At 38.4% G+C, this 12,903-nt stretch overlaps 1 long non-coding RNA gene across 1 annotated transcript in view; it reads left to right on the top strand.

Annotated features, from left to right (window-relative positions):
* Window positions 1-3,440, top strand: part of LOC134757077 (uncharacterized) — a 126,249-nt gene extending 122,809 nt beyond the window's left edge. Inside the window, exons 2-3 of the long non-coding RNA XR_010130681.1 lie at window positions 1,850-2,016; window positions 3,339-3,440. This is a non-coding gene — a long non-coding RNA (uncharacterized lncRNA). The remainder of the gene's footprint in view (window positions 1-1,849; window positions 2,017-3,338) is intronic.
* Window positions 3,441-12,903: the final 9,463 nt, after the last annotated feature.

Here is a 12,903-nt window from a genome sequence, read left to right as displayed (position 1 = left end):
ATTGATGCAATAAAGAAAATAGGATCCACTTTACAGGTTATCATGAGGATTAAATGAGTTAACATATGTAAAGTACTTAGAACAAGAACTAGCACATGTACAAGTTCACCAAATATTGTCATTATTTGAGAACATACACTAAGATATTACAAAAAAAGATGCATTCAGTCATTGGTTAATTGTATCTTATTTGTTATGTACAAATAATTGTTCTTAATGACAGAATATTAAGTTTTATGGGAAAGTGGTTTATTGGATATGTTGTGATTATCACTATTGTTTATTTCTTCATAATGTGACTGATAAAGAACAAGTATTTGTAATAAAAGAAGTGTCAGTTTTTCCATTTCCTTGGTGTTTCCTTGTGCTTTCATTATCACTGTTACTTCAATCCTTGATATGTTGGCAAGTTGTCCTTTCAGGTTGTTGAAAGGTTATTATAGATAACTCTACTGAGCACTTTAAAGCACATACTAGATGCTTCAATTGCTATGTCATTTAATTCTATTGGTAGTTTTGATAGTTGTTTGGGGAAGGGTGTAAAGCAAGTTTACCATGCACTGATTACTACTTCAGCCCACTGCATCTTGGACTGCAGTTTCTACTACTTACCTGAAACGAGTGAGGCAGAACACTGGCCCACACAACAAATTACATGAAGCTGGTTAATTACTTAGAGATAGGCAGAAAGGGACAGTAGAAACCTATGAGTCAGGGCAAGTAGGCTCCCCAAGCCTCAAAAGAGCTGCCCAGGATTAAATGGAATTTCATTTGTGTGAGTCCTACTTGCACGGCAGATGAGGAACCCAGTAAAGCAGCCCACTCTGGGTTTTATACCTAAAAGGCACCATGGCTTGCTGGACTTAAAGCATTGAAGGGGATCATGTTTCTAAAAGCGACTGTACCAGGGTCCAGGATGTCCTGGCCAGTTCCTCCTTATATCAGTATGTAGCATTCCCTGCATATTTTATAGTTATTTTTGAGAACTACAAGCAAGAAGAAGTGAGAATAAGTTGCTCCAAGACCACCTGAAGCACTGTCCTGCATAGCTATGCTTACCTATTCTAAATATAAGAAAACTGAAGCTCAAAGTTGCAGGAACTGTGCTGAAACACACAGATTTAGTAAGCACTAGATGTTAGGTCCAAAGCCACACCTTTCTGGCCACAGATTCTTTCCTCTTTAGCATGACATTATATCAGATGATTTCCGTAGTTTTCATAGCAAATGGAAATGGCTAGAACTATGTGATAATTATGTTTCTACCCCTACTGCCTGGTACAGTGTATGTCTCATAATACATATATGTAAAAAAAGAAAAAAAAACAGAAGGTAAAAAAGAGGAATGCAGGTGATTAAACTCTGAGATAGTGTTAGGTGGCAAGTTACCAGGGATCTTGAGAGAGCATGAAGATTAGTAATTTGGAAAATCAGAGGGTAGTAAGATTGGTAACAATCAGCTTCTAACTGAAATGCCTAAGGTTGCTAACTATGTCATTTAAATTTGAGGCTGTTTTTTCCTTCATGATAATTTGGTTCCTTGGTCCTTGCCCAAACCTTCTCAAGTCATTTATTTAAGTAGTACACAGAGATTTTACAATATCTTTTTCATTTCCAAAGGCATTGTGTTTCAAAAAACTGTCACCATTAAAAAAAAAAATTACCCGTTGGGTCATCTAGTCAACCTTAAGAAGTTGTTAGTACAAGGAGTTGGCATAGAAATTCACATTTCCTCTCTCAATTGAGGGTTGGTGGTGGGGGCGGGGGGCGGTGGGGAACCCAGAGGTCTAGGGATTCTTTATTTATTTAAGAAACATTTATTAATAAACAACTACTATGTATGTTCCAGGCATGTTACTAGGTAGAAAGCTTTTGGCAGAGCCCCTGCTCCGGGAAGCACACAATCTCTAGGAAACACAGCTACTGAACAAGCAATTGAGTGTGATATGGAAGTACACACATGCCAGGAGGGTCAAAAAAAAATTACTATGAAGATGCAGTAGAAGAACATTCCAGGTAAAAAATAAAAGCATATGCAATTGTAAAAAAAATAAAATTATCCAGAAGCTCAAAGAAGTAAAAATCTGGGGGGCGAGTGTCAAGAAGTAATGCTGGAGCAAGGGAAATGGGAAAGCATTGAAGAGTTGAAGTTGGGGAATGATGTAATCAGATTTATTTTTCTTGGGCTAGAAAATGGAGAGTGGATCACAGAGGAATCAGAATGGAGGGGGAAGTCAACTAGAACACTTGCCATACACTAGGCAAAAGATTAACTTGAATTAGCATGAGGAAGGGGAGATGGACATAAATGGATGGCTTCAGGAGACACTCAGGAGATACAGATGATTGTTGGGATCTTGTAAACCAGGAGAAGGAGGAGTCAGAGATGATCTTGAAGTTCTAGTTTAAGAATGCTGGAAAAGGGGTAAGTTTAAGGGGAAAACATGATGAGATCAGTTTTGAATATGTTGACTTAAACTGCCTCTAAAATATTCAAATAGATAGGTAACATGGACAGCTGGGAATATGGAAATATGAGTGTGGAGCTCAATTTGGGATTTAGCACCATATAGATATAATTGAAGGCATGGGGATAAACTGGAGAGAGTATGAATTGAGAAGAGAGAAGAAAGTAGGTTTAGAACTGTGATTAGGTAGAGGAAGATGTACCAGGGAAGAGAAAGGACATTAAAAATGGAGAGTATTCTAAGAAGAAACAATATGGTTAGTAGTATCAATGTTTCTAAGCAATCAAAAAAGAAGATAATTTAAAAGTTTCTACTGGATTTAATAACATTAAGTCACTCATGGTTTTAGCAGAAATTTAGTAGAATTGGGGAATTGGGGGTGGCTAATGCCAGACGACAGTGGGCTCACGCTTGAGTTGAACATGAGGAAATGAAGGGAATCAAAGTAGAAATTTGACTAAGAAGAAGAGGTGGGGGACAGTAATCACTAGATAGAAAGGGGGGATTAGTGGAAGCTTTAAATTATGTTTTATTTTTTATAAATTGCAAGAGGTTGAAACATATGTAAGTTCTGATAAGGAGAAAGAAGAAGAGAGGAAAATATGGTTCTCTGAGTCTTCAAGATCACACAGCCATTTACTGATAAAGCTGGGATTAGCAGTTCTAATACAGGGATTCTGGTTATTTTACCTTACTCTCCTAGGATTAAATTATGAACTTGGGTTAAACAGAGGAAAAATATCAATCTATAGCATCTGATACTCTTTTATACATATTATGGAAGAGGGCGATACTACTATCATAGCTGCTAGGTCAATATTGCAGGTGGTAAAGTTATTATGAAGTTACATGGGTATTTTTGTTTGTCAGTTTCTTGTAAAGGGTGAAACCACAAGCATATTGGGTTAGTGCTCTGGGAGGAGAGAAGAACAAAGCTGGTGACATGCATGGAGCACCTGCATTAGTCTGATGGAGATTTTGGCAGAAGATCTAACTTCAAACTATGTTTGTTGTTATTGTTATTTTTGATGTTGTCATCAACTTTTTATGTAGGGTTTTAGGATTTGAAATACCAGAGGCAAGCTAGGCCTATTTCTAATCACCTCTTTTCTAGCTACTGATATTCTGAAGAGGGACAATTGCTCATCTTGATGGGCAGAGGTCCAGAATATTCTCTGAATCACATTTTCTCCATAAATAAAGGTTCCTGTGTTAGACATATTACCAGTCTCTTCTCTACAGCCTTTTCTCCAAAAGGACTTACTGATTTGTCAGAGGACTTTATTAAGCAGCTCTTATCAATGTCCTCCACCTACCTGGTCATGGATGGTCAGGGCCTGTCAGCAGTTATCAATAAAAGAATAAATGAATTCCATTTGGCCACTGGCTCTTTGTGTAATCATTCGATAAGATCCCATGGACAGGAATGAAAAGAGGCATAGATGATTTAGAGGGAAGAATTTGAACTTTCTCCAGTCTCTGGCAGTAATGTTTGGGGTCCCTCAACTGATTCTACTGATAGACATGATGAACTCTTTTAATATATTTATCCAAACTGTCACATTTAATAGGTCACCATCAATTGGAGATTGCTTCCAAACATGGCTGCAATTTTCTACCCTTATCTATATCTATGTACTTTTGCCATGTGATCTTACAGCTCCCCCAATCATGAGGTGGAGTCTATTTTTTCACCCTTAAATCAGGCTTACCCAATAGAATTCAGTGCCAGTGATGGTGTGGCAGTTTCAGGTCCAGGCCTCATGAGGCCTTAAGTGCTTTTGCTTGATTTCTTATGCCCAGGCTAGTCTGCTGGAGGATGAGAGGCCAGTCACCAGAGCCACGTAAGCTTAGTTGCCCCAGCTGAGGTCCCAGACATGGAGAGACCCCAGCCAAGATTACCGATATGGTTTGCATTTGTGTCCCTGCCCATATCTCATCTAGAACTGTGGTCCCCTGTGTTGGAGGAGGGGCCTGGTGGGAGGTGAGTGGATCATGGGGGCAGATTTCCCCCTTGCTCTTCTCATGACAGGGAGTGAGTTATCATGAGACCTGGTTGTTTAAAAGTCTGTGGCCACCTTCCCCTCCTCTCTCTCTTCCTCCTGCTCCAGCCATGTAGGATGTCCCTGTTTCCCCTTTGCCTTCCACCATGATTGTAAGTTTCCTGAGGCCTCTCCAGTCATGCTTCCTCTAGAGTCTGCAAAACCATGAGCCAATTACATCTCTTTTATTTATAAATTACCCAGTGTCAGGTAGTTCTTTATACAATGCAAAAATGGAGTAATACAATCAGCAAAGCTATCAGCCTAACTTACAGCTGACGACAACATGTAAAGGTGCTCTGCCATGACCAGACGAACAACTCAACCGAGCACAGCCAAAATTGCCAACACTTAGGAGCTGAATCTTTTTTTTTTTTTTTGGGACTACGTATTGGTATGATTTGTTAGCCTGTCATAGCTAGCCGATATACCATTCTGTTTTATTTCTGTATGTTAATCATGTCTATCATCACCCAAGAGATGTTATTGCTGGGGACAATGAGTAGTTATTAAGTGACTATACTCTCACGAGGCTGAGCTATGCACATTACAACACAATTTACCCACAGACACGTTTAAGAACTCAAATTTAGCTGACATCTCAAATATTCTGATTTAAATATGCACCTATACTCATTTGAAATCATACTATTTATCACACCAGTTGTTTGTATACAATATGTTTCTAGGCACAATACAGATTGCCTCTATTATAAACCACAGGGTGTGATCTACAGGAAATAGCACATTTTTTTCTTATTTTACACTGTAATTAGTATGTTTAAATCACAGAGTGAATCCCGAATATCAATCTGCTTAGCGTGTCTCCATTTAATTCGCTAACAACGTAAAATATATGTACATTTGGCAGTTGAAATGAAAAATAATGAGGCACTTAGAGAAATTAGATTACCACATTATAATATAATAAGACTTTAATGATACAAGTAGCATATACCCCTCATACATTTTGGTATGCGAGAAGCTATACAATTATCAACAGTGTGGATTTTTTCCTTTCGGTTGCCAGAACGTATTCATGTGATTTACGATCAGATGTAATAATGTTGTTCTATTGGAGTAAAATCTGTTATGACACACATCAGTTTTATTAATTCTATTCTATTGGATAATTGGAGACCTCCCCTGTTTTTTAAAATGACAGACTAGAGACCTCAGCTCATTTTACACTTTTTAATTTCATGCTTGTCTTTGGCTAAATCTTTTTCATAAATTTCAATTCAACAAAACAAAAATGTAGCACCAAGTTAAAGCTTAATGAATTGGTTAGAATTAGCTCAGAAGTCAAAGAAACTGGTTTAGTTGTTGTTTAAATATTTCTTCTTAATTGATTTGAAGTTTAGTTGAAGAGAGCCATGCCTGAGTCACTCATGTCACTGCTAACATTGAGTGTGTATGGGTTTGCTGCTAAGATGTCAGAGCAAATAGAAATAGCTTATGAGTAGTGGGCAAAGTTATAGTCACATCTGCTGAGAGTTTCAAGATCCTTTGGCATGCAGTCTCCAGCAGATACCTGGCAGAGTTGTAAAATGCCACACAGGAGTGGCTTTTGGTTATGGCATATAGCACTGTCATCTCTTTTTCCAGAATGACAGTGACGCATACTCATTTCAGTAAATTGACTTTGCCAAGTGATACATTCATTGGAAAAGTTCAAGCCCAGCAAATAGAAAAAAAAAGGACAAGGTAGCATATTGATGTGGGAGAGATTTGCATGGCATTTCATAATGTGTCAAATAAGATTAACAGCACTGTATTTTTCTCCATTAGAAACAAATTCCAGGTGGGCGTGGTGGTAAAGCCTGTAATGCCAGCACTTTGGGAGGCTGAGGTGGGAGGATGACTTGAGCCCACAGGTTCAAATCCATCCTGGGCAATATAGTGAAACCCTGTCTCTAGAAAAAGTTTAAAAAATCAGATAGGCAAGGTGGCACATGCCTGTAGCTCCAGCTACCTGGGAGGCTGAGATGGGAGAATTGCTTGAGCTTGGGAGGTAGAGGCTACAGTGATTTGTGATCCCATCGCTGAACTCCAGGTTGAGTGACAGAGTGAGACCCTGTGTCAAAAAAATAAAAAAAATAAAAAATTCAGTATGAGTACTATCTTGGCACAGCTGGATAGAATTATCTACCTAAACACATACTCAGCAAAAACTAATAGCTTTGCTAAGGTCAGATGATTTCATTGTTCTTTTTGGGAGTTTTTTTTTGTTTAGTTGCATTTACCACTTTAGATGGACAACTTAGTGCCATTTTTCCTGAGCTCTTTTAAAATAATTTTTAAGTTGAAAAGCACAAACTAATAGAAAGTCACCTACCAAACAAAACTGACAAACTGATAATGATGTCATCTTATGAAATCAATGGAATCATCTTTCCTCCTGCCATGGTCTGGATATTGTGTCCCTCCAAAATAATATGCTAAAATGCTAACCCCCAAGGTGATGGTTAAGAGGTGGGACCTCTGGGAAATGCTTCCTCATGCCTGGGTTAGTGCCCTTCTAAGACAGACACAAGGAAGCCCATTAACAAAGAGAACAACACAATAAAAAGGTAATATCTATGAGAAAGTGAGCCCTTGCCAGACACCTAATCCACTGGTAGCTTGATCTTGAACTTCCCAGCCTCTGGAACTGTGAGAAATTAATTCCTATTGTTTATAAGATACCCAGATTAAGGTAGTTTGTTATAAGAGTCCCAACCAACTAAGACACCTTCCTTACTTAACAACATGTCTTATAAGGTCTAGTACAAATAGGAGACATAGGAAGCTCTGCCTTGAATGGAAATGATCTGACTTACACAATTTAGTGCAGGAGGGAAAAGAATGAGTTTCCTAGCTTCTTATTTGAGGTGTGGGAGGTAGAACACAAGGATGGAGGTAAAGGTCCAGGATGGGTCAGGCACTGGAAGGAGTTTGGTTCTAAAAACTTTTAGGTAGAGATGGGCATCTGAGACTAACTGTGCTATCCAGTGGCAGAACAGAGGAAACCAAAATAAGATCTTGGACTTCAGCCGACCAGAAGTCTCAGGCTCCCAAACTACAGTTACCAAAGAGTGATGCAAGCCAATGAGTACACCAGGTAGGCAGGTGGGACACACGAGAAGAAATTGTGTCAGAAGCTCCTGAAGGAAGCCTTCAGATATCGAGAAAACTATAGGTCATTATATACTGAACAGAGTGATTCAGAAACATTTAACAAGTTGGACCACAGCAGCCACTTCCTTCTTCAACCAGGAGGAAGCTGCTAATATATTTCCCACTAAATATATTAGTGAGCCAAGCTCAAGTTCAAATATACAAAGCCCCAGGGTTGAATGGCAGTAAATTATTCCAAGAATATATAATATAAATATAACTCATAGGCAATACCTTTTATTCTTCATGCTACTGTCTTGCACAGCATCGCAACTTGGTCTTACACTCACTCTGCATCATGTGCAGTCCAGTTGAACCCAATTTACTGATATAGAAAGAGATCAGAGTATTGGTGACTTGTTCATACTTGTTCCTACTTGTAGGAAGGGGCAGAATTGAACTAGAATTTAAGGCTTGTAACAGCTGGCTGAGCCTTTTCCCCTCTATTGCAGGCCTTAGCACACTGTATCTGTAAAGGGCCATTGTATGGGATGAATTATGCCTCAACCCCTGCTAATTCATATGTTGAATTCCTAACCCCTACTACTTCAGGATGTGAAAAAAGAGATAGAGTCTTTACAGAAGTAAGTTAAAAATGAGGTCATTAGAATGGGTCCTCATTCGATATGACTGGTGTCCTTCTAAGAAGAGGAAAATGTGGACTCAGGCAGAGAGGGAAGACAATGTGAAGATACAGGGAGAAGGTGGCCATCTGCAAGCCAAGGAGAGAGGCCTGGAACACATCCTTCTCTTCCAGCCCTCGGAAGGAATCAACCCTGGCAACACCTTGATCTCAGACTTCTAGGCTCCAGAACTGTGAGACAATAAATTTCTGTTGTTTAAGCCGCCCAGTCTGTGGTGCTTTGTTGCAGTAGACCTAGCAAACAAATAAGGCCATAAAGTAAACATCTTTGACTTTGTGGACTATAAGGTCTTTGTCACAATTACTCAACTTTGCTGTTACAGCACAAAAGCGGCCATAAACAATATGCAAATGACAGGGTAGAGATATGTTCCAATAAAACTTTATTTACAAAAACAACCATTGTAGGCTGCAGTTTGTCACTGCTATTCTACACTTTGTTGCTCTGAAAATGGGTGCTTAGAAGGTTATGAATGGCCAAGTGTAGGCCCAGAGGCACATGGTAATGAATGAAGTTGGCTGGAAATCTGCAAAACTGAAAACAACAATGGCAACAATTATCTTCAGATTGTTCTTAGTCCCCCTTGGGAATAACTTTCTATCTGGTTTGTAGTGACTGCCAAACTTTGTGTGCAGGCACATTATTTTGGGTTAAAGATGGTTACTTTATTTTATTTTTTTGGTTACTCTTCCCATCCAACAGGTGGAATCTATTTACTTCCCCTTAAATTGGGGATGGCCTTGTGATTTGTTTTGACCACTGGGAATGCCACAGAAGTAAAGCCATACCAGTACCAGGCCTAAGCCTTAAGAGACCTGGAACTTCTGCATTCACTCTCTTGGAGCTCTTATAAAGAGATCCAGCTACCCTTCAGGAAAGACTACATAGAAACAGGAAGAGAGATGTCCAACAGGTCCCTACATATTCCAGCCATCCCAGCTGAGGCATCAGACTGTCCTTGCAGTCTCAGCTGAGCTTCCACTGAGTATAGCCTCTTCTTTTTTTCTGCTTCCACTCTACCAGGAAAATGTAACCTCTTGAGTGCCCCAGCTGATGCCACATGGGAACAATCCATTCCTACCCAGCCTGTCTAAGTTGCAGAACCATGTGCAAATTCATGATTGTTGTTTCAAGGCACTAAATTTGGATAGTTTGTTATACAGTGATAGGTATCTGACAAAGACAGCACACTGCCCTCCATTTGCCCAGGATATCTACTCTTAGCCCAACATAAGTTTCCCTGATCAAGTAGCATTTAGTGTTCCTAATGCCTTGTGTCCAAGTGTTCTCAGACTTTCCATCAAGACTCATGTACCTTGAGGAAATTTCAGATAGTATAGTAAGTGGCTGGGATGGGAACAAAGGGGACTGTGGGGTAAAGACCTGTAATATTAGAACTTATGTCTTTGACCTAAATGCCCTACTGAGGTTACAAGACATTTTTGGTGGAAATGTGGTAAGGAGAAATATTCTTAATCTAAAGCACAGTATCAAATTATCCTTACCATCATCTTACTTTTAAGAGCTACAAAGACATAGCATGAGCATGAAGTTATCCAGTTCATTCTCACTCCAGTTGAGTTGTTGGCTCTTTGGCCTTCTGGAGAGGGCACCCTTATATGTCATTTTTTGTAGCCTGTCCTATTTTATCAGTCTAAACTGTGTTCTAAAGTAAGTTTTGTAGCTGAACATCACCCATGCTTCTTAAGATGCAGAGTTAGATTATGTGCCTCTTATTTAAGGAAGAAAATGTCTGGCCTTTTCTCAAATAGGAGAAACTATGGACTTGAATAATTGACTTGATTCAATGACTGAATCATTTTCTAGAATGACTTGAATTATTTTTCAGAACTAATGTTTTTGTATGGCTATACTAGAGACTATAATCAGAGTGAACACTTGGGTAAGACCATTCATTCCTTACCATTGACAGATGACATTTACTAATGAACAGCTATCCCTTGTCATTTACTCCTCAGAAACCACTGACAGAAACTCCCCTAGAAACACATGAAGTTTCCTTTGTTCTTGCCATCAAACTATATATATGTGTTACATATGTATATGTACTCCTTCAAAATTACTTTTTTACTAGATTATATGTATTTCAGTTACTTCTAATTTATAAAAGGTATGTGTGTAAAAGAAATATGTGTACATGTATATAATATACATATTGCAAATAAGAAGTAATTTTGGAAAAAAGAAATATAGAAATAAAACTGAGAAGTTAGGATGAGCTTCTGGAACCCTGACACTGGCAGACTCTGAGGAGCTTACTGTTTGGGTGATTCATCCCTTGCACAAAGTAAATTTCTTCCAAATTCCTGACTCTTTTTCACCCGTGCTCATAACACTACCTAAAATTTTACCAATTAGAGATTCGTTAAGGTTATTTTCTGCTTGCTAAAATGTATAGAATTATCAAAATGTTAATGGGCTATGAGTTCACACATTTGTAAATTGGCACAACAAAATAATACTTATAATTTGGCTTGCAACTTAGTTGGCACCATGCATTCCTACAGTTTATATTTTAAATTTTATTCCTCATTATCATCATGTGATTTAGGCAAAGGACTATTACAATTTCTTACCAGAGCAATATCAGACACAGGGTTTAATTGTCTTTTTTCTAACTTCAACCCAAGAGCCATCCCACAAATAGATTCTGAAATGTGGTTTTAGGAAAATGAAGTAAATGGTTTCTGGGAGTGAGTCTGGAGAAGAGGATAGGGAATACAGAAGGGGAAATGAAGAACAACAAGGCCCTGGGCTTGTGGTTGTCAGTGGAGAGGGGTGCCATGTACCAAGAGAACAGTATAAAAAGTGAAGTGAGAAAACAATTTCACAACTCTTTTAAATAATCCCTGCCATTAGCAATGAGTAAGAAAAGCTCTGTTTTGTCATCCTTCTCCTGTCCTCTCTGAATGACTGGGTCTGCTCTCAGGACATAGGTCTTCGGCCACATTTCAACTATATTAATAGTTGTGTGTATTTTGTGTGATATCTTAGCAACATGATCGCTATGTACACAGTTGTATTTTTTTAAAGTGGTCAGTTGAAACAACTGCTTTTTAGATTTTTGGAATAAAGTCAATTTTGAAACTCAGAATTCCCTACCTATGTTTCAGGGTTGTTTTCTTGCTGCTATGTCTCTAAAGAGAGTGGACCACATCTTAAAAATGGACTCACTTTAGAAAGAGCATCTTGTGTCCATCACTTCAATAAACTGGGGACAGACTGAGGCAATTACATCATAAACTCTTATTTTTAAAATGAATTAAAAAGAAACTTTTTTGACAGGTGACTTTGCAATTCACAGATTTCCTGATACTGTTCTCTAAATCTAAAACAACCTCATTGTACATGCTTATAAGCATCTATAAATACTAGAGCATATTTCCAGTAAACTGAGGGAAGATAGTTATAAGCATACCTTGGAGATACTGTGGATTCAATTTCTGATCACCATAATAAAATAAGTCATATAAGTTTTTGGTTTCCTAGTGCATATAAAACTTATGTTTATACTGTAGTCTTAAGTATGCAACAGCATTATGTCCATAAAAAGAATGTACCTACTTGAGTTACAAAATACTTCAAAATGCTAATGATCATCTGAGCCTTCAGCGAGTCTTAACTTGTTTGCTAGTGGAAGGTCTTATCTCTATGCTGACGGATGCTGACTGATCAGGGTGGTGGTTGCTGAGGTTGGGATGGCTGTGGCAATTTCTCAGAATAAGACAATGAAGTTTGCCACATCGATTGATCTTCATTTTATGAAAAATTTCTTGGTAACATGTGATGCTGTTTGAAAGCATTTTACCCACAGTAGAACTTCTTTAAAAATTGGAGTCAATCCTGTCAAATCCTGCCACTGATTTTTCATCTAGGTTTATGGAATATTTTAGATCAGTTCTCATTTCAACAGTATTCACAGCATCTTCACCAGGAGTAGATTCCATCTCAAGAAACCACTATTTTTGCTTATTCATTAGAAGAAACTCCTTATCCCTTCAAGTTTTATCATGGTACTGTTAACAATTCAGTCACATCTTCAGGCTCTACTTCTAATTCTAGTTCTCTTGCTATTTCAACAACATCTGCAGTTACTTCCTCCACTGAAGTCTTGAGCCACTTGGACTCATCCATGAGAATTGGAATTAATTTCTTCCAAACTCCTATTAAAGTTGATATTTTGAACTCCTCTGATGAACCATGAATGTTCTTAATGGCAGCTAGAATGGTGAATCCTTTCCAGAGGTTTTTCAATTTATTTTGCCCAGATCTGTCAAAGGAATAATTTTCCATGGCAGCTATCGCCTTACAAAATGTATTTCTTAAATAATATATTTGAAAGTTGAAATGACTCCTTGATCCATGGGAAGCAGAGTGGATGTTCTGTTAGCAGACATGAAAACAACCTTAATCTCCTTGTGCATCTCCAACAGAGCTCTTAGGTGGCTAGAAGTCTTTTTCTGGGTAGCGGTTCTCAACAATGGGCTTAGAATATTCATTTAACCTTGCTGTAAAAGGATGTGCTGTCATCTAGGCTTTGTTTTTCCATTTCTAGAGCACAGGCAGAGT

Source organism: Gorilla gorilla, chromosome 14, assembly GCF_029281585.2.
Source record: "Gorilla gorilla gorilla isolate KB3781 chromosome 14, NHGRI_mGorGor1-v2.1_pri, whole genome shotgun sequence".
Classification (NCBI taxonomy): Eukaryota; Metazoa; Chordata; class Mammalia; order Primates; family Hominidae; genus Gorilla; species Gorilla gorilla.
This window is presented reverse-complemented; position numbering and strand designations above follow the sequence as displayed.